The sequence below is a fragment of the Halichoerus grypus genome, chromosome 7 (genome assembly GCF_964656455.1).
Source record: "Halichoerus grypus chromosome 7, mHalGry1.hap1.1, whole genome shotgun sequence".
In the NCBI taxonomy this organism is placed as follows: Eukaryota; Metazoa; Chordata; class Mammalia; order Carnivora; family Phocidae; genus Halichoerus; species Halichoerus grypus.
This window is the reverse complement of record NC_135718.1, coordinates 34,937,551-34,958,964: the sequence shown is the minus strand read 5'-3', so window position 1 is coordinate 34,958,964 and position 21,414 is coordinate 34,937,551. Positions and strand designations below refer to the sequence as shown.

The 21,414-nt window shown below is 42.9% G+C and overlaps 1 pseudogene across 1 annotated transcript in view; it reads left to right on the top strand.

Moving 5' to 3' along the window:
• Nucleotides 1-7,903: 7,903 nt before the first annotated feature.
• The window catches only part of LOC144382555 (cytochrome c oxidase subunit 4 isoform 1, mitochondrial pseudogene), a 117,779-nt pseudogene continuing 104,268 nt past the window's right edge, over nt 7,904-21,414 (top strand). The window contains exon 1 of the transcript XR_013449680.1: nt 7,904-10,871. The product of XR_013449680.1 is annotated as a cytochrome c oxidase subunit 4 isoform 1, mitochondrial pseudogene (transcript). The remainder of the gene's footprint in view (nt 10,872-21,414) is intronic.

Genomic DNA, 21,414 nt, shown 5'->3' with positions numbered 1-21,414 from the left:
CCTGTAAATTGCTTTCTTTTTTATTTTCTTTCTAAAGATTTTATTTATCTGACAGAGGGAGACACAGCGAGAGAGGGAACACAAGCAGGGGGAGTGAGAGAGGAAGAAGCAGGCTTCCCGCAGAGCAGGGAGCCCGATGGAGGGCTCAATCCCAGGACCCTGAGATCATGATCTAAGACGAAGCTTAATGACTGAGCCACCCAGGCGCCCCAAGTAAATTGCTTTCTTACATATCACATATGCCCTGAAATTCCTAGCAGGGGAGTCAAATTTAGCTCTGGAAGGGTCATATGCTTCAGATGATTCACAAAACAAGTTTAAGGCAGAAGGAGGAACAAGGAATCAAGTTTTGGGTCCTAGGTCACAGGCAAGAGAAGGAAAAGGCTCCAGTTCCTTGGGGGGCTGGAAGTGACCAACAATAAAAAGGTAGCCTCCCATTTGAGGGTGTCATCCAGGAACTAACCACAAGCTAAGATAAGAATCATTCGTCTACAGGAAGGACCACAAGGTCTCCTAAAACGCCTTGCTGGCAAAGAGAAGGCAGTCACACTGCACACTTGGCCCGGGTCCCAGCTGCAGTCTGGCTCTCCACTAAGTGGTAGGTCCCATAGATGCCCGTGCGATCCCCGATTGGCTGGCATCAGTGGGCTGAGAGTTAGACCCCACTTGGGTGAGCTTCGAGGCAATGCACAGTTCTGAAATCTTAGCTTGTTGTCAAGGCGATCCCCACCAGGAACATTTGGAGCAAGGATTGGCCAGGACAAGTCGATCCAGGGTTATGCCTCAAGCTTCCATAGAGCTCAGACAATAGGAAGGGGCCATTTTGCCCATGGACATCATCTGGGGTATAGAATAGGCCAGTTTTCTAAGGCATTCAAGGAATTAAAATTTTTTTTTTTCTTAGGGGGTGATTGGGAGATGTTTCTAAGGATAAGAGAACAGAGTATTAGGAGAAGGGAAAGGGTTAAGAAGTAGGAATTATTGAATATCTACCATGCACCAGCTGATTTATTTGCATTCTATCTCTTAATCCTGCAAAAAATTCCATAAAGGAAATGTGACCTCTCTGCATGTGGCAAATGAGAAAACAGATTCAGAGAGAGAGTGAGCTGCCCATGGATGCTAGGAAGTGGCTGGGTCAGGATGCAAAGCCAGTTCTCATTTTTGGCAGAGGCTATGTTTTCCCAATTAGACTGAAAATCTAATTCAATAACAACAAAATATTAAACGTGTATCATTTAATAAGGCATAGAGCTGGGCCCTGTGGGCATATACAAATATGAACAAGACACACTGTCTCTGCCTCACAGGCTACCAGGAGACACAAGAACTGTAATTACAAAGGCTGGAAACTGATAGCAGATAAAATCATCAATATTAATAGCTCCTCAACCTCACCTTGCGCACTCCCCCCTCAGTCACTAGGTCTGACTAGACTGGCCATCTTGCCAGTCCGCACAAGACTAGCTTGTTCCTGCCTCAGAGTTTCTGTATTTGCCCTTCCCCCTACCTCTCCTGACCTTCCCCAGCTCAGTGTCCCTTTCTCAAGAGTCCTTACGCACCTCCCTTGCCCCCTATACACACACCTTCACTCTCTTTCCTCCCTCCTGGCTTTATTTTCTTCCTAACAAGGACAGGCTTTGAAGTCTTACTCTCTGGGCTCCAGTCCTAGCTTCACCACTTTCTAGCTGTATGATTCGGGGCAAATTTGGGCAAATTAGAAACTCCCCGAGCTTCCATTTCCTGTCTGTTGGTAGATAATAATTGTATGGAGTGCAGAGTGTTTTTGTGAGGACAAAAGAGAATAATTAATGAAAATACCTAGAGCAATGACTGGCATATAGAAACTGCTTAATATAGGACAGGTCTCGCTGTTATTAATTTGTTTGTTTCTTGTGTTTCTTTCCCACTTAAAGGTAAGCTCCAGGAAGGCAGGAATGTGGTCTGTGCACCATGACATTCTCAGGACCCAGCACGTAGTCCCCACAATAAATATTTACTGAATGAATAACTTTCTATGTACCAGGCATGGTTTATCCATGGTTATCACAATAACTCCACGAAGAAAGAACTATCATCATCCTCATTTTACAGATAAGAATCAGGAAGACTAAGTACATTTCCTAAGACCACATAGCCGAAACATGGTGAGCCAGGATTCAGGCCACGAGGCTCCACCCTGCTATACCACCTGGCTTGAAAGTCAGGGAGGCCACGGGAGTGCAGTCAATGAGGCAAAAGCAAAGGGCAGGAAGAGGAAGAATTGGTTGTTTTGTGGCCTTCAATTTAGGTATCCAGGAAAAGCTGAGTGGGTCTGGACAGGGTTTCTGAGTGGGTCTGAAGGATGGGCAGCATTTATGCATAGAGATTGAGGAGAGGGGCGCCTGGGTGGCTCAGTCAGTTAAGTGTCTGCCTTCGGCTCAGGTCATGATCCCAGGGTCCTGGGAGGGAGCCCCGCATCAGGCTCCCTGCTCTGCGGGGAGCCCGCTTCTCCCTCTGCTGCTCCCCCTGTTTGTACTGTCACGCTCTCTGTCAAATAAATAAATAAACTCTTTTAAAAAAAGAGAGAGAGATTGAGGAGAAAACATTTCTGGAAGAGAGAGAAGGAAGAAGTAGAGCACAGGCCTAAAAACAGGAAAGCTCTGAACCTGTTTAAGAAAACGCAAATTGTCTAGCATATGAATGCCCCGGGGTGTGACATATTGAGTCGCTGTTAATGCATTATTTATAAAGGGGTGACTGCTGAAGGAAATTATGCAATGCCAGCCTTTCTGTGTCCAGAGGTGGAGATGGTTAGTCACCTTGGAGCAGACTTTTGTCTTAATGGGAAAAATCACTTGAGTGACCCCTTGTCCGGGAAAGGGGAGGAATGGGGAATCTTTCCTGTGGTCTGGTCAAGGCTGCCCCCTCCCTGCACCTCTGTATGTAGATCCCCAGAGCAGTGGAGCCAGGAGAAGATGAGAAGCTATTTGCAAAGGAGCCCTTCTGGAAGGGAAGGGACCACAACCACATTTCTCTTCCCAGAGCAGAAGGGTAGAAGCAATTAGCCCTGACTGTGGCCCAGCTCACAGGAAAGGACACTAATGGCCCAGAAGGAACTTGCCCCAAGGTAAAAGCCCTAGACTGGGGTCCTGAGTTTAACACAAAGTTAAGGCAACTGGTGTGGCCCAGGGTGAGGACACAGGGCACAGGGTCCTTGGACCCCAACCACCCTGACCAGTATCATGCTTTAGAAGCACCCACTGAGCACATGAGAGAGCTGAAAACCACGATCCTGGGTCACAGCCATGCTGTGATCACTCACAGCTCTCTGCATCGTTAGACAAATGTCCGCAGACAGTGAGGGATGGAATGCCATAACCAAAATAGTGACACTATTGGAATGATAGAGCATTCCAGTACTCTCTCTGTCTAGATTTGGAAACAGTATTGATAGCCACTTGTGATTTTTGGCTAATTCTGAAGGAGATAAGCTTCAAACGCGGATATCAGTCTTTTTGCTCCTAAGAGAAGAGGAGCTATAGCAACAAACTGGGAAAAAAAAGAGATTGAAATGTGACCATATTTGTATTTCAACCTGTTGATGTGGTTATAGTTTCCCAGAAATAAGCAAAGACATCTCCCAGCAACACCCTGCAGCAATAAGGCAGGTGACTGGTTAGTCAAGATATGGTAGGAAGAGGGAGGAGCCTGAGAGCCCAGGATAAGGAGCTACGTCAGGGTAGCAGTAAAGGGTGGGAAGGCAGGCTGCTGCCAGGGAAGACACACTATGGCCATGTCTACGGCTGCTCCGGCCATCAGCTAGTCCCCACCTTCCACTTCCAAGATTATAGAGATGTTTAGAACAGACTTAAACTGCCACACAAGGACTTAATTTTTTATGTAAGGCAGACTCTCCCAACACATAATCTAGAAAGGTTGTGAGATTGTATTCATGAAGGTAAAACAATAATAATAGACTGATTCTCACTGGTCATCAGGAAAGCTTTTGGGTAGGGCAGTGGTTGTCAAACATTTTTAGTCACAGAAATCTTTATTAGAATAAAATCTCATACAGAATCTCAATGTTTAAACTAGAGAAATATGAGCAGTTTGGAGGGAACCCGTGGCAAAGATCCACTGAGCCATGGATACCAAGACCTTCCGTGTATCCCCCTGCCCCTGCTCCAGCGGCCCTGGGAGGCCTGCTAGGAGTACCAGGGGCTTTGTAACATACGGTATAAAAAATGCTATGGTGGGAGATCTGGCAATACAGACCCTAAGTCATAGTCCCTCATTTCTCATGAATCTTTACTTGTAACACAGGTTCTTGAACCACAGCTCCTTCTAGAACAGAGAGGGTCCTGTCCTCAGCCAAGATCAGTGGCCCAACTAAAGTAATGGGTCACTAGTCTACTGTAAGCATTCCTTGGACAGTCAGCTGATGGTCAGTATTCCAAGGCACAGCCATTTCTTGGCATCAGTTCCCAGCCTACGCAACACCCGTCAGTGATGGGCAAACTGGAGTGGCACCACTCCCACACATTAACACCTGCAGACAAGCCCATCTTGAACCACCCCCAAAGCATCCTCAGAGAGGAGAGCCTCTTTAGAGTCCTGTTTTTCCAAATGCCATGAGTGCCATCCCAAGGGTGACTGTGAAGAGCCAGACCCTACTCCTGGAATAATCAGAGATGAAGGTGACAGACACCAGCTTAGACCTCAGCGACAAGGCCCAGATGGAGGACTGGCAATCCCATGCTCACTATGGCTTGTTCACCATCAGATCTCACAAGCCTGGCACAGTACTTGGCACATGTAGATGCTCAGCAGATGCTTGCTGAATGCGCAAAAGAATCACGACATCAGGAGACAGGATTGGCTCTGGCTCTGTCCCTAATTAATGTGTGACTTAGGACAAGTCATTTCTCTTGTTTGGATACCATTCACCCAAATATAAAATTAGAAAGTTGGATCATGTAAGTTGTTCCTCAAGAAATGAAATACTGTTCACTAAAAAAAATGAACGTTTTAACTCCCTAGGAACCCATTCATTTTTGTTATTTGGGTATAATTTTGGATTCTGCATAAATTTAATTTGAAAAACAGTGGGGGAGAGCTTATTTTTTGGGTGGGGGGGACAGTTTATATTTAAATGGTTGCAAACTACTAAACCAAATGACTTATAGGATTCCATCAAGTGTTGATATTTTTTGCAACTTTATTTCCCAGACTATTCATAGCCTATTCCAAAGAGATGATGAGATCAAACTGAAAAAAGTGAATTCAATTTCCACTTGGGATTGTACGCCTGAAACTAATATAACACTGTATGTTAACTATACTGAAATTAAAAAAAAAATTTTAAATTCTACTTGGTTCCATCTACAGGTAAAATTGTGAAAGAGACTAAGGTAGGTTCCCATGTCCTCTATATGTCTTCATCTGGACACCACCCACCCTTGTACTCACTATTGTGCTGGGCCAATAAATAGCTGGAGCACAATCCTGGCATGTGCCTCCACACCAAATCTATTTTCCATTATATCCCCCTCAGAACCTATTATGTCAACTAATCTATTGGATTAACAGAGTCATGCTAATGCCTTAGGATCAACAGGTCTGGAAGGGACCTACAGTCACCTGCTAAGTCACTTGGTAACCAAGGCCCAGAGCAGGAGAATGATTTACCCAAGGCCAGAATCAAACTCCAGGTTTCCCAGTTCTCAGACCAATAAGTAGCTCACACCCCTGACTATAAATGAAGATTGCCCGGAGGGCTTTGTAAAATGCTGTACTCAGTCTCCACCTCCAGAAAGTCAGAATTAGTCTAGAGTGGGGTCCAAGCATCACTGATTTTTTAAAAAGACTTTTTATCCAAATGTAACATATATACGTAAAAGTGAATAGATTATAAATGTAGGTGTTAATGAATTTTCACAGACACCCATGAGCCCAGACCAAGAAACAGAAGATCTCCAGCACCTAAAGCTCCCACCAAAGATAACTGCTATCCTGATTTCCAAAACATAGGTTGCTTTTGCCTGTTTTTGTATTTTATGTAAATGAAAACATAGAACGTCCTCTTTTATGTCTCACTTCTTTTGCTCAGAATTATGCTTTTAAGATTCATCCATATTGTTTGCTATGGTTATAGTTTATTCATTCCCATTGCAGAACAGTATTTCATTGTGTATATATACGACGATTTGTGATCCATTCTACTATTGATGGACATTTGGGTAGTTTCCAGTTTAAGGATATTATAAATCGTGTATGTTCTAGCATGTATCTTTTAGTGAACATATGCAAGCATTTCTTTTGAGTGTATACTTAGGAATGGAATTGCTGGGTCATTTGGGTATACCTATGTTCAGCTTTAATAGACACTGTGAAACAATTACTTCAAGTGACTATAGCAATTTATATCTCCTACCTGAATTGTGTGAGAGTTTCAGTTATTCCACATCTTCACCCAAACTTGGTATCATCAGTTTTCTTGGGTTGTCATTCTGGGGTGTGTATGTGAGGATATTACATTGTTTTTAAGGTCCCCTAATGACTCGATGGACAGAAAAGGATCAGAACTTCTGCTTTGTCCCTACCCTCATGACCACTTGAGGCTTATGAAAATAATGCTCTTGCTTTTATTGTCTGACTCAATGCTTCTACAATATCCTACAAGCCAACTCAAAGTGTTAGACCACTAAAATAAAAATGTTTAAGGAGATTTTCCTAATTTATACAAAATATAAATTGGTGGATAAAAATTTTACTTAAAGTTCTCTGGGAAATTTTATATTTTTGGCACTCACTGTTGCTTTCCACTAGTGAATGCTAGTAGTCAACAAAATAAACAGGTAAGAAATGAAACAATAACCTCTTCCAAACCCTCACATGGAATTCTAGAATATGCAATTTGTTTCTATAAATGTTTTGTTATTGTTGTAACCACAAGCATTTCCTGCTAAGCATACCCGTTTCTCTGTGCTAAAGAGGCCCTTAATGTCCTTCATTCTCCCCTCTGGGATTCCTTCTTCCTTATAGCTAGGAAAAGGCAGCCCTATGTACCACATGATCCTCTTCTGCCTACAACTGATTGTTTTGAGAGTAAACACCTGGCTCAAGTTGATCCAATGAGATCCTCTCTCTTTCAGCAATTAGGAATTAGGACTTAAAGGCTGAGTAAGTTATTTAGAACCATACAGTTACGTGAAATTGGAACCAAAACTGGTACCAAATTACTTGAAAGCCACATAAAAGCTGATGTGACATTGGCATGAGCAGAGCTTAGGAGTATATACCTATAAGAGAGCTTGAGAGCAAAATTAAATATGGATTGCACAAAATAATTTCAGTCTCAGAAATCCAAATTATTTTAGTTATCTGGTACCATAGCAGGACAAGGGGAAATGAATGGCAACTACTTTTTGTCATTAAATCAGAAAGGCATACAGCCTGAAATAGAGATCCAGATTCAGGAAAAAAATCTTTTAGCATGTTAAGAAGAGTAATCCTGAAGAAGTCCTCTTGAATAAGGGATGATAAATGGAAATTAATGGTTCAGATGCCATTGATACTAATTTAAGGTGCATTAAATATCATTGATTTTGGTATTTGATATCATTAAATATCATATATCGTGATTTTGTCATTATTTGTTTGCTGCCTTTGTGGTCTTTTTTAATGCACGTAAGGTAATTCATAAGCTTTCATCAGATCACATAGTTATTATTCATTTAGTATAATTTTTCCCATATAGTTTTAAATCTTTTTAATATGAATTTTTCAATCATGTGGCTATTAGGTAGTGGATTTCTAAAGTTGGAGATGAACAAGTGAATTAACAGACAAGTTAGGAGGAAATCAGCAGTGCTCCATTTAACAGCTTATTACTTTATTTTTAATGAATGTGTCAGTTAGACTTGGCTAGGTTTTGCTATGGTAACAAAACTCCAAACTATTAATGGCTTAAACAGACAAAGACGTATTTCTTGTTCATACCACATTTGATGTATGTTGGCAAAAGAGCTCAACTTATCATAGCAACTCTGTGACTCTGATGAACAAGGGCTCCATCTCAACATAGACTTCCACGAAGACTGTACTATAGGGAAGGGAATTAGAAGCATCATGCACTGACTTTAAAAGCTTCCATTCACATTTCTCTCACCAAACCATGTTATATGGCAATGCCTATGAAAGAAAATGCAGGAAGTGCAAGCTCACAATGTGCCCAGGAGAACCAAAATATGTGTGACTAGTCTTAATGACTAACACAGTGTGTGTGATTACAAAGTTATTATGTGTGCTTTACCAGCTGGCTTTTCTGCTGGCAGAGTGGCTTCTCGTTTGTCTGATGGAATTAAGTAAGTCAATAATTTCTGATGTTCCACAGGTGCACTGACACCTGAGTTCATTTGAAAACTGCTGGCCCAACCCATGGTGGGAATTCCAGTTAGATGGGAAGGTATCACACCACACAGACAACCCTGTCCACCACAACTTAGGTCAGTCCTATTTCCAGACCATGGTGTACATGAAATATTATAAACCTGGGTACTAGTTTGGGTTTTGGGAACTGGAGAAAAATAAATGCGCCTCTCAGAGAGAAAAGAATCCAGCCAGGTTTTCTGAGTCCTGTTTGATTTACAGTAACATGGCACCACCACAGTGAGGGAGTGGGGGTGGGGGTGAAGACCATAGTGTTATGTCATGAACTGGCTTTAAGTCTCAGAGAGTCACCTTCCTTTCCTGTCAAGTGAAGAAGTTAAAAAAGAACAATTTTTAAGTACCCAACCCTCTACAAAAATAAATAATATTCAGAATCCCAGGGTATAAAAGATACAAAGTGATGCTAAAAATGAGGGGGAAGGACCAGCCCCACATCCCATTATACCTCACAGAAAACATCAGCCCTTGAAACATGTTCACATAGAATCTTTAGAACTCCAGGGAACATGACTTAAATGCTATTATTTTGTAACCTCTGAGATGCTTCTCCGTGATCCTGTTACTCTAGTTTTAACGCCAGCACTTCCTGGTTCCAAGTCTAAAGAAACAGCGCTCTTCCGGTTGCGGCTGCGCACAGGGGACGAAGACGGCGGCTTGGCTGGCCGCTCCCGGCGCAGCGGCCGGATGTTGGTGACCGGAGTATTTAGCCTAACTGGCGAGCGAGCCATTTCCACCTCCGTGTGTATGCGAGCACATGGACATGTGAAGAGTGAAGACAGTGCTCTGCCCGGTTATGTCGACCGGTGCGACTAGCGCTTGCCTGATGCGGCCCACGTCAGGATTTTCTCTGCTAGCCGCAAGGCCTTGAAAGAAAAGGAGGAGGCCCCCTGGAGCAGCCTCTCCACTGCTGAAAAATGTTGAATTGTGCCGCATTAAGTTCAGCGAGAGCTTTGCTGACATGAACAGGAGCACGCACGAGTGCAAGACGGTGGTGGGCGCCGCCATGTTCTTCCGGGGTGTCCCGCTACGGTGCTGAGGGGGGAGAAGCACCGTGTGTACGGGCCCCTTCCCGCACACCTTTGAAGAGGAGTGGGTGGCCAGGCAGGGCCCAGAGGATGCTCGACAAGAAGGTCAGGCCGATCCAGGGCTTCTCAGCCAAGTGGGACCACGACAAGAAAAATAGAAGAAATAAGAACCCTCCCGCATCTGAGCCTCACCTTGTTCTGCCACCTCCGTGAGCTCAGCGTATTTACTGGAAACGGTTGTGTTGCAGTACCAATGTTAATGTGTGAGCAGTTCCTGTGGAAGAAAAAATAAAGAAACAGCCAGCATTCACAGTCCTCCTTCTCTGGCCCCGTGCTTGGCCCAGGCTGGACACAGCCTCTCACCCCTCCATGCAACCAAAAGGCCCTCCCTCGCCTACGCCCCATGCCTTGAAACCCGTTATTATTGCAATCCCAAAGCTCTGTGCCTAGGACTGCCAATAACGCTGACATCTTTTGCCTCTACTTGCAAGAGGGTAAGCCATGCCTGTGATTTTGAAATCTCACAAGCCAAAGCTCTTCTGTTTCTGTGCCCAGTCTCTGTTTCCTCTTCTCTCCTCATCAAGTGCAGCCTTTCCGTCATCCAGGTGTCATAAGGTTTGGTGAAAGGCAATGGAAGGAGGCACTCATCCCATCCGAGAATTCGAGAAGTTGGTAATTCTCCAGGTAGTTAATGAGGACTCTGGGAGACACTGGGAACGCCTCTGGAATGTTAAACAAAGTGGCTTTTATTCTGGCTGTCTTGCCGCTGCTGCTTCCTCACAACAAAGGGACTTACTGTGCTCTTGATGGGTGTGTCTGAATATCACTTGGCCATCACAGCCCCAGGCCTTTCTTCGGCGTGTTGACTTGGTCTCCTGTCATAGTGTTTCTGATGGAAAAAGGATAAGACCTTTATTTTAAGACTCATAAATACCAGAAACTCCCTTACCAGTCACTGACATTTAAATGATATGCTATTTGTCAATAAGCCCGGTCTTTATCTAGGTCATTTGCTTTGTCTTTATCTGAGCCATTCTCTAGCTGCTTGTGACTCAGAGTAGTCTGGACCCTAGACATAAGCTGGGAATTTGGTAGAAATGCAGAACCTTAGGCCCTGTCTCAGACCACTGGATCAGAATTTGCCTTTTCAACAAGATCCCCAGGTCTTTGCTCTAGTCTATAAAACTGTAAAAGCTTGAGCGACATTGTCAATGGTGACAGCCCAGCTGTCTCGGAGAAGGACATTGTCACAAAAAGCAGTCATCCAGGAGTGGGGAGACCTGGTTTCCAGTCCTGACTTGGCCACTAACTCACTGAGTGGTCTTTGCCAAGTCACTTAACCGTTCTGGAATCTTGGATTGAGCTGAACTCCTGACTCTCCAAGTGCCTGCTCTGAGGACAGAAAACAGAAAGGTAAGCGCTCTCCTATATGCTGATGACATGGTTTTATGGCCAAACACTTAGACAATTGTCCCCAGTTGTCCCTCTCATTACTTTCAAAAAGAGCTTCAGAGCAGTTATCATAGTCACTTTGTTAAGTGTCCTTCAGGATTTGTTTTATCAAACACAGATCTCTCTGTGGCAACTCACTTCATTCATTTACCTGGGGGTACTTTTTTGTAACCTCTTTGCACTTGAGCTCTCTCAGCTTCCAAAATGTGTACAGTCACATCTGCCCTATCATACAGGGCTGTATGAGGATCTGCTGAGAAAGCACCTTGGAAAGTATGAGGTGCTGCCACACCCACTGCAGCCTGACAGGGCCTTTTGGGGAATGCCATTTGGTAATATGAATTTTTAAAACCTTGAAAATGTGCAAAGCCTTCCCAGCAAATCATCCGCTAGGCATAGACCCCAGGGAGAAAATTATGAATGAGTAAGAAGGCTGTTAATAACTATAGCATTGTTTATAATAGTGAAAAATTGTAAACAACTTAAATGCCCAACAACAGGGAATTGGTTAAATAATAAACCAAAAATAAATAGTAAATTATGGTACCCACATAATCGAATTCCATGGAAACAAACAGTGCTAAAAACAGGTATTGCAAGATGTGGAAAGCTGTTGATTTCTCACTGATTAATGAAAATATATGATTAGATTCCAATTTGAAAATAAAGTGTATAAATATGCACAGGTAAAAGACTGAAAGCGTGCATGGTGTTTGTCAATACTAATACACTGTGATTATGGGCAGTTTTATGGTTCCTCATTTTGCTTATCTGCATTTTCCATAGTGCAAGTACATTACAGTTTTCAAAAGGAAAAAGTTTTGTTTTGTTTTTTTGAAAGAAAGATATACCATTCCTAACAAAATAGAAGCACTGTTTTTATTATCATTGGATTCATCAGTGGAGAAAGCTCCCTCTGGCTGGGGGAGAGCAGACTTTAAATAATTACCCTGCCCCCCCCCTGCAGTGTCTGCAGGGGGTAAGGAGAGCTATCTTTTGCATTCATGGACTCAGGGAGAGGGGGTCCTAGGGAGGAAATCATAACTTCTTCCCCGAGGACAGAAATGGAAACTCACAGCCCTGCAAACAAAAAGGCAGAAGTAGGTGGCTTGCTTCCTGAAAGGCTGTCAAAACACTACTTCAAAGCTAGGCTGGGGGCATGCAGACGGCAGTTCTCCTGTCTCTTTGACTAAAAGCAGCAAGGACAATTCACCTGCCAGATGGTCCTTCTAAAACCCAAAGGAAGGTGATTTGTTTCAACAGGGTAGAGGAATTTGATTCTGTGATCTTCCCTCTTCATTCACTGAAAGGTAGGTTTGTCTTCTTTATTTTAAATACCTCGGTCTAGGGGTGCCTGGGTGGCTCAGTTGGTTCAGTGTCTGACTTTGGCTCAGGTCATGATCTCAGGGTCTTGTGCTCAAGCCCCAGGGTGGGGCCCTGCATCTGGCCCTGGGTGGGCTTCCCACACCAGCATAGGACTCTGCGCTCAGTAGGGAGAGCCCTCTGCCCCTCCCCCACTTGTGTTTTTTTTTTCTCTCTCTCTCAAATAAATAGAATCTTAAAAAAAATAAACACTTCCATCTAGAACAGAACTAACAGTGATGCAAAGCCTGCTTTGTCTTTCCTTTTGCAAATAGTAGTGATGGTGACCGTGATGGTAATTAGTGGTAATACTGGTAGTGATAATAGAGGAAGTAGCAGTAGTAATAATATGTGCCAGCTATTTGCCCATAAGAATTTTATTTAAATCTTCATAAAAACCCTTTGAGGTTGGGAATATTATGAAGGAGGAAACCAAAGCTTGGGGAAAGTAACTGGCCCAGAGTCACAGAGTAGGAGCTGGAAGCTGGATTCTAATTAGGTTTGTGAACTCTACTATAACACACTAGAAAATTAAGATACTACCAGTCCCAGTTATATTTATCAAAAGCTTGATGACTATAGGCTAATTCAGCCCTTGTTTTACCCCCCATACATGGCCTGAAGTTGGTTCTAGAATTGTCTACAGGAGTCAGATTACATTCAACAAACTCAAGATGCCTTTTTTTGAATTCAGTCTCTTCTTATGTCAACAGTTTTGAGACTCTTAAAATATTTTCCTCTCCACTTTACTAAAGAACCACTTCACATTCTAGGAGATAGTTCTCTTCCGCCTGGATAATGTACCAGCCAGCATTCCCTGATTTGGCTATCACTAGTGGGAGGCTTTCCCTGGTCTCTCCCCTGCTAGAACACTGTTTGCTGATGAGCAGAATTTAATATAAGACTGGTGCACTCTGGCCCTACCCAAGAGTATTTAGTTAGAAAAAGATGAAAAGAAATTTTATTTCTCAGCTTTTATAGAGTGATTTGGTGTCTTATTTTTGCCAGTGATGAAACTGAACTGAAGGACATTATATAGCAGAGGGACATTCCTGCAATCGCCTAGGTATCATGAACCCATCTGCCTGTCTAGGGAACCCCCAGCCTTCTCCTAAGCCAGAAATGCGGGGACTGTGTGGGTATCAGGAAAGAGGTGTCTCCCAAAGGCACTGGTGAGTCCATGGAAGCATATTAGACAGAGTCCCTGTACTTACAGATTAGAGAGAAGCAGGAAATGCATCAGGAATGTTTTCAGCTGCAAGTAACAGAAAACCAACAAGGAGTACCTTTTTAAAAAGTAGAGTTATTTTTCTCCATAACAAAAAGTCTGTGGGTAGATAATCCATAGTTGTTTCAGCAGCTCAACAATATCATCAAATTCTCTGTATGTTTCCTGTTTTCTACCCCAAATCTTCAGCATGGTGGCTTTTTAATTTTGTCTGTCACATGTCTCAAAGTGGCAGCCAGAGCTCCAGATATTGTATCTATGTTTAAGGCAAAAGAGAGTATTGCTAGCCATGGCCGATGATTTCATTCAAAATGCAAAGTCTTTCTAAGAAGTTCCTCAACTGATTTTTTACTTAGATTCCATTGCTCAAAATGGTTAAATGAACCAGCCCTCACTGTAAGGGAGGCTGGAAATACAAGTATCTGGTGAATGGAATTACAGTGAATGACTTTGACTAATCAGATTCAACCTCTGAAACTAGGCCATTGCCATCCTAAACAAAACCAGGGTAATCAGAAGAGCTAAACAAAATCATGGTATTGTGGGGAGAAGGGAAGAATGGCAGATAGCTGGCTAAAACTGTCTGTCACAATGAGTAAGATTCAAACCAGTATGAAGAGACCCCGTTGGAGTTTAATGTCTAATGCTATGAACACTTGGCTATCCCAGCTACACATCAGGCTAAAGACATACCTTGTGATTCCAGGCATGCCTCACTTAGGAGGGAATGTAGAGCCAGCGCCAGAGGCAGCAGCAGCTGCTCTGGAATCAGTGGTGACAATGTTGTATGTTAGTGTTCTTATGTGAACAATTGTTGATACGTCCTGAGATTATAATCTGTCTGGTCATTTGGAATCTAGAGGTCTCTGCTCCCTCTACCACTGCTAACTTCTTAGAATTAGATACTTATAAACTTTTCTTTGGTTTTTTTGGGAGGGTGGGTGGGGTGGGCACAGAGGGAGAGAGAATCTTAAGCAGGCTCCAAGCCCAACTCGAAGCCTAAGGTGGGGTTCTATCTCCATGAGACAACCCTGAGATCATGACCTGAGCTGAAATCGAGTTGGCCACTTAAACGACTGAGCCACCCAGGCACCCCTAAACTTTTCTTTGGACTATGGATCTCTAAGAAGTGCCCCTTCCTTACTTAGGCTCTTGCTTTCTGCAAAGAAAGAAAAATATGCCTAAATGCCCACCAAACTGAGAATGGCTAAAGAAAGTATGAAATACCATTTGGCAATTAAAGAGATTGATGTAATTCTGCATGTGCTAACAGGGAAGAGCTCTAAGGTGTTTGTTAAATGATAAAAAGCAAATTGCACGGGGTGCCTGGGTGGCTCAGATGGTTAAACGTCTGCCTTCGGCTCAGGTCATGATCCCAGGGTCCTGGGATGGAGCCCCACATCGGGCTCCTGGCTCAGCAGGAAGCCCGCTTCTCCCTCTCCCTCTGCCTCTCCCCCTGCTCATGCTCTCTCTCTCTCTCTGTATCTCTGTGTCTCAAATGAATAAAAAAAAAAAAAAAAAAGCAAATTGCAAGACAACACATAGAGCATTATACCATGTATGTCTAGAATAAGCTTTGTGGTGGTTGTAAAATATGTCCATAAATTCTGTTACAACTGCTTTTGATCCCTCTCCCCTGGAGTGTGGGCTATATATAGTGATTCACTTCTAATAAATAGAATGAAGCAGAAGTAGTAATATGCAATTTCAGAACAAAGTTATAAAAATGCTGTGATTTCCTCCTCACTCACTCTCTCTTAGATTGCTCACTCTGGTGGAAGTTAGCTGCTATGTCGCAAGGACACTTAAGCAGTGTGTGGCAGTATCCATGTGGCAAGAAATTAAGCCTCCTGCTGACAGCCATATGAGTGAGCCATCTTGGAATAAGGTTCTACACATCCAGTCAAGTCTTCAGATGGTTGCAGCCCCTGCCAACATCCAACCATATGAGAGACCCTGAGTTAGAACCACCCAGCTAAGCTGCTCCTGAATTCCTGACCCACAGATAATAAATGCTTGCTACGTAAGCCACTAAATTTTGGTGTGAGTTGTTATGCAACAATGGATAACTAATATGACCTCCTTATTTACATATGTAGTAAGACTCAAGCTCTTACTCTGCGTTAGTCACTGTTTTATAAGTACCAACATTTAATCTTCACAACAACCCTATGAAGTAGAGACCAATATTATCCTTATTTTACAGAGGAAGAAACCAAGGCACAGAGAAGCAAAGTAATTTGCCCAGGGACATATAGCTATTGGAACCCAAACAATCTTAGAGTGATTACTTGTAACCTCTTATACTATACTATATTTTGTGTGTGTGTGTGTACGCACGTGCACGCACGCATGCATGCGCGTTGCAGGTGTTTTGGTGTGATTTGTGTACATAGAAAAAGTATGGAAGATACATATCAAATTGTTGATCACAGCTACTTCTGGGGACAGAGATAGAATTAGAAAGAGATAAAGGAAGGGACACCTGGGTGGCTCAGCTGGTCAAGATCCCAGGGCCCTGGGATCGAGTCCCACATCGGCCTTCTTGCTCAGCAAGGAGCCTGCTTCTCCCTCTGCCTGCCTCTGTCTCTCTCTCTCTGATAAATAAATAAAATCTTAAAAAATAAAATTTTTAAAAAAATTTTTTTAAATAAAAAAATAGATAAGGGAAAAGGGAAATTTTCATTTTTTTCTCAACCAACTTCTGTATTTAAAGGTTTTTACAACAGGAGTATGTTAATGTAATATTTGCATAATTAAAAATTTAACTGAGCTGGCTAATGTACACTATTCAAAGAAATGAAGTGTTAGGGAAAGAATGGGCACATCTGACCAAATACAAGTCATTAGCCATGGATTTGCTTAGGAGTGAATCAGATTGGCACGTGTGGTGGATTTGCAGGGGCAGAGGGAGCACTCCCCCGCTTTTCCCCTCCAGCCTTGGGCTTCCTCCCTTTCCTACCATCCATGAGACAGGTAGAAGATGTGCTCCCTCCCTGATCCAAAGAATTCTTACACGAATACCCAGGAGTCCTGCCACTTGCTCCACAGCTGCTCACATGCTTGACACGTGGTGTCCTATCTGGAGACCACAAGTAGGACATTTGGCCAGGACACAGGGAATCTATTTTTAGTCTGGACCATGGACTGGTTCAGGAATAGATGCTGAGAGGAGAGTGGCTGGGGTTCCTCCCTTGTGATTGGGAAGGATCATGCGGCTGGGTGTGCTCCCTGACACTCCTGTCACTGTGGGGAAGATATATTTAGGATCTGACCTGTGACAGAACTGTTACTAGAACCTCACTGCCTTGGTAATTCCAGGGCACTGATTACAGCCTAATCCTGTCTATTTTTACATGCTCACTTTGTGGAGTGATGATAAGAGTTATCTTTCTGATGCAAGACAGAATCAGATGGGCCTGCCCCGGTGGCCTATTGCAGTCTGCATGGGGTGATGGATGGCCTTGAGCTTCTGATATGTGAGAAGTCACACCACTGCCCACTCTCCTCCCAGATGGCTACAATGTGGCAGGAGGTTCACCCAGCTTGTAGGAACACGGCTGTCACCTGTGAGTGCCAGACACCTTATTAATATGTCCATGAAGAAGGCTTTTTCCTCACCCCTAAAGGAAAAGAAACCAGGCCTCATAACAAACTTTTGCGCCAAGAGTCTCCATTTCTTGAGCAGCAACCACTGTGACCTTATTAATCAGTCCCAGTAATCTTTCTCACTGAGCCCTCAAAATTGTCCCTGGGAGACCACCTCTGGAAGCCTCTACCAACCAGTATTATTCCTCCCTATGATGAAAACTACGAGCCATCCTTTGCTGGAGGTACTGAGAAAAACAGTAGAGGAAACTTGACTAGGAAAGATGGTGAGGTTATACTGAGTTCTGAGGGTGGTGGTAAGGTGAAGGAGCCTGGGTGCATTACTATGGCAAGGAGGAATCAATGAGGGCTGAATACTGGGATTTGGACATTAATAAGAGTTGGTGGAGACCTTGGGTATAAGACAGTATAAGGACTACATCTTTTATCATATGACCCCAGGTATATTCCTTCCCTAGTCTGGTCCTCACATGTCCTAACTATAAAATGAGTGAGTTGGACAAGAAGCTTTTATGACGACTTCTAGCTTGGACATCCTATAATACATATAATACATCCTGTAATCCTATAATAAATAAATATTATTTATGGAATTCAGTTAACTGCATTGGCCCTTAGTTTTCTCTTCAGGGTTGCATGGAAGGGACTGCTAATAACTTCCCAGTATCCTTTCCCCTTTCTTCATTAGTAAAAGAACTCCAGTTTTTAACCAAGCAATTTCACTTAGCTAAAAGATTTAATTTCCTACATTCCCAGCAAGGTAACTATGTTCTATCTAATGAGATATAAGTGGAAGTGTTATGTAGAGTTTTGGGGAACTCTCCTTTAAGAGGAAGAGTCTGGTGTGATGGAGACAGTCTCTGCCTTAGAGGTGATTAGATTCTGTTTTGAGAGAGAGAAATAAAACACTGCAACAATTGACATATACATGACAAAGACATACATGCCTTTGTCTTTAACCAGTTGACTAGATGTTCTATTCAGTCTTCTAGGAGGAAGTAATTGGAAAATTTTGAACTGATCCATTCAACAAATATTGAGTTCCCATTATATTCCATATTCTGCAGAACTAATCATCTACAAAATTTGACCTCAGGGTGCTCTTAAACCCAACAAAGACACAATATTGACCTAATATTTTAAAATCATATTTAAGATTAAAATACAGATTTTTTTCCAGCTCTAGTGAATAATGAAAGAGTTGGCAACATGAAACTTGTATTCCTACCTGACAACAATCTACTGGAACTGGATAACAATGCTTCCTTTCAAGGGGGTTGTGTTCTCCATTTCATGACAGTTGTTACCATTCATTTTCTTTACACCAAAGTACTTTTTCCATTCCCATTATTTCCTCCCTGGTCCTGTAGTTCATTAGGGATGGTGACCCCTGCCCTAAAAGCTAAGCTGCAAAGGGGGTCACATGTTCCCATTATCATCAGAAACAAATATTTTTTGAGCATTTGTATATCAGAAGACTAAATCTGAAATATAATTGGGCCTAAAATCTACTTTGAGCCTGAGTGTTGGTATTTGGAAAGAGAGAGAGAGAGAGAGAGAAGAAGAGAGAAGAGATGAGGAAGAGCAGTACAAAGAACAATAAAATTCTGTTTCATCCTTTAAAAGGAGGAGAATAACACTTTTTCCTGCTCTGTTTGTCTGGGATTTAGATACGATGGTGGGTCTCTAACATCCATCTTTGACATATGGGTGAGAGCTACACCCTAAGAATGATCGATCAGAGATGCGGAGGGAGTTTGAGTCCCTGATGACTTCATGGAAGTGCCACCACAAGTATTATGGAGAGAATAACACCTTGGGGGTGGAAACTATTATTTTGTTTTATGAATCCAACCTTAATCCTACTGATTACAGGATTCAAGGCCTGCCTGTGAGATCTTCCTTGGAGCCCCCAGTTTTCTGTAGGAGCTCAATCCAGCTGCTACTCCATTGACAATCCCAAACACTTCTTTACTCTGCTATTACCTCCTGGTAGTCACAGGGATCACTCCAGCCATTCCAAGAAGCCATCTAAACACTGCATTGGGAATCTGATCTTACCTGGCCATGTAGATGCTTTGGGAAACAGATAACAGAAAACCCAAGTCAACTATTTTAAACAATAAGGACATTTTGTTACCTCAATTGACGAGAAGTCCAGAGGTAGAGGAGTTTCAGGGCTGGCTAATCCATTGACTCAGCAATGCCATAATTGAAGAGCTTGGGCTCTTTATACCATCCACTTTGCCATCCACAGTGTATTGGCATTTGTCTTCAGCATGACCCTTCTTGGCTGCAATTACTCCAGGCATTTTGTCTTTATCCAACAAACTCCAAAGCCATAAAGACTAAGATTGTAGCCTTCACTATCATGGCTCCTTAAGATGAAGGAAAACTGGGCGCCTGGGTGGCTCAGTTGGTTGGGTGACTGCCTTCAGCTCAGGTCATGATCCTGGAGTCCCAGGATCGAGTCCCGCATCGGGCTCCCTGCTCGGCAGGGAGTCTGCTTCTCCCTCTGACCCTCCTCCCTCTCATGCTCTCTGTCTCTCATTCTCTCTCTCTCAAATAAATAAATAAAATCTTTAAAAAAAAAAAAAAAAAATTAAAAAAAAAAAAAAGATGAAGGAAAACTTTCCCAAAAGCCCCTACCAACAAGTTTCCCTTCATGTTATATTGGTTAGTGTTGTATCAGGGCTCATCCCCAAACCAGACACTGGCAGAAAGGGTAGAATTGTTGTGGTTGGCTCAAACTAATCAAGAATCATTCTCTGGGAATGGAGAGGGGTAGATAAGGTCTTCCCTACCACCATGGCTGCCCAGTATCAAACAAAACTGGAGTTCTGCTCTGAAGGAACAAGGAGCAGGAAATGGATATGTTGGATATGCAGTGAATAACTGTTCTGTCAAACCATGTGACCGTGGGTCATTCATTTTCCCTCTCTGTGCCTCAGAGTTCTTACCTGTAAAATGGGAAGAATGACTAGAAGATCTCTAGGGCCTCCCAGTTATCTTCCCAGTTGATTATGAGTGCCTGTTGCTGGTGGTAGAAGATGCTCCCAAACTGACTGACATTTAGGGATCACAGCAGTATCAATAATAGCCTAAGAAGGTCTAGAAAGGACTCATGGAAGTGTTAAGGCTGTGGTGTCCTTGGCTGTAGCCTCCTTCTCCAGGGAGCTCCTTTATAATATAAAAGCCCTCCTTAGTCTCTCTCAGGCCATTGGCCTTTCCAAGGGGATGCTGATGCCCATCACTAACCAGACCTCACCCATCCGCCCAGTCATTCATTCATTTATTTGCCACTGAGGATCTGCTATATTCTCAACTCTGTGTTTGATCTCCACTCTGCTCTGCTAGGGGATAAAATGAGAAAGGATTTAGGGGTAGGGGGTTGGGGACAGATGGAAGAAGAGCTGTAAAACCCAGGTCCTAGTTTTCCCTCTGCCAGTCAGTTAAATTCTACTGCACAACACTTCTCCCAGGAAGCTTACCAGATTCCTCTAGCTTCCTGCTCAACCTGGAGCATGTATACTCTCAGAGGCATGCTATGGTCTGCCAGGTGAATGTGAAGTCACAAAACAAATTATGATGCATCTTTCTGAAGCACCAGGTAATGTGAAGATTGGGGGAGAGGGTGAGTTAGGTAATGAAACTGGTCAGTGATTTAAAACATTCTCTTAGACTGAATTAACTGTGGACATGTTAGAAAGCAAAAATGGTATGAATTTTTTTAAAGAAATAATATTTCTAACAAGTGTCAAGCTTCAAGCCATGGCCCACAGATCACTTAGAGAGTGACAGACACCATCCTCCTTGGTTGGATAGGAGCCTGGGGAAGAGATTCTGAGAACCCATTTATTCAAACCCCTGGCTCTGCCACTTCCCTGCTTGATAGCTTAGTGTCCTTGGGGGAGGTATTTAATCTCTGGAAGTCTGTTTTCTCTTCAGTTAAAGGAATTCCCATTGTTAAACAGAGATGTTAACTATACTTCACTAAGTAAGTGTAATGGGCAGAGGTGATATTGCCTGGAAATGCTTAGCATGGAGCCCCAATAAATATTAGTTTTTATTAAATAATAAGCGCTTACTAGTCAAAAAATAACAAACTGCTAATATATGTTTAGCATCTACTATATGCCAAGCATTATGCGAGGTATTGGGAAATAAAGGTACAGACATGAGTATTTTGTAATTAAGTGCCTACTTTGTGCCAGGTCCTGGGCATGGTCTAAACCGGGATCTTTTATATACACTTTTTCATTTGATGAAAGATAAATAATGCAGTCCCTGTCTTTTAGATGCAAG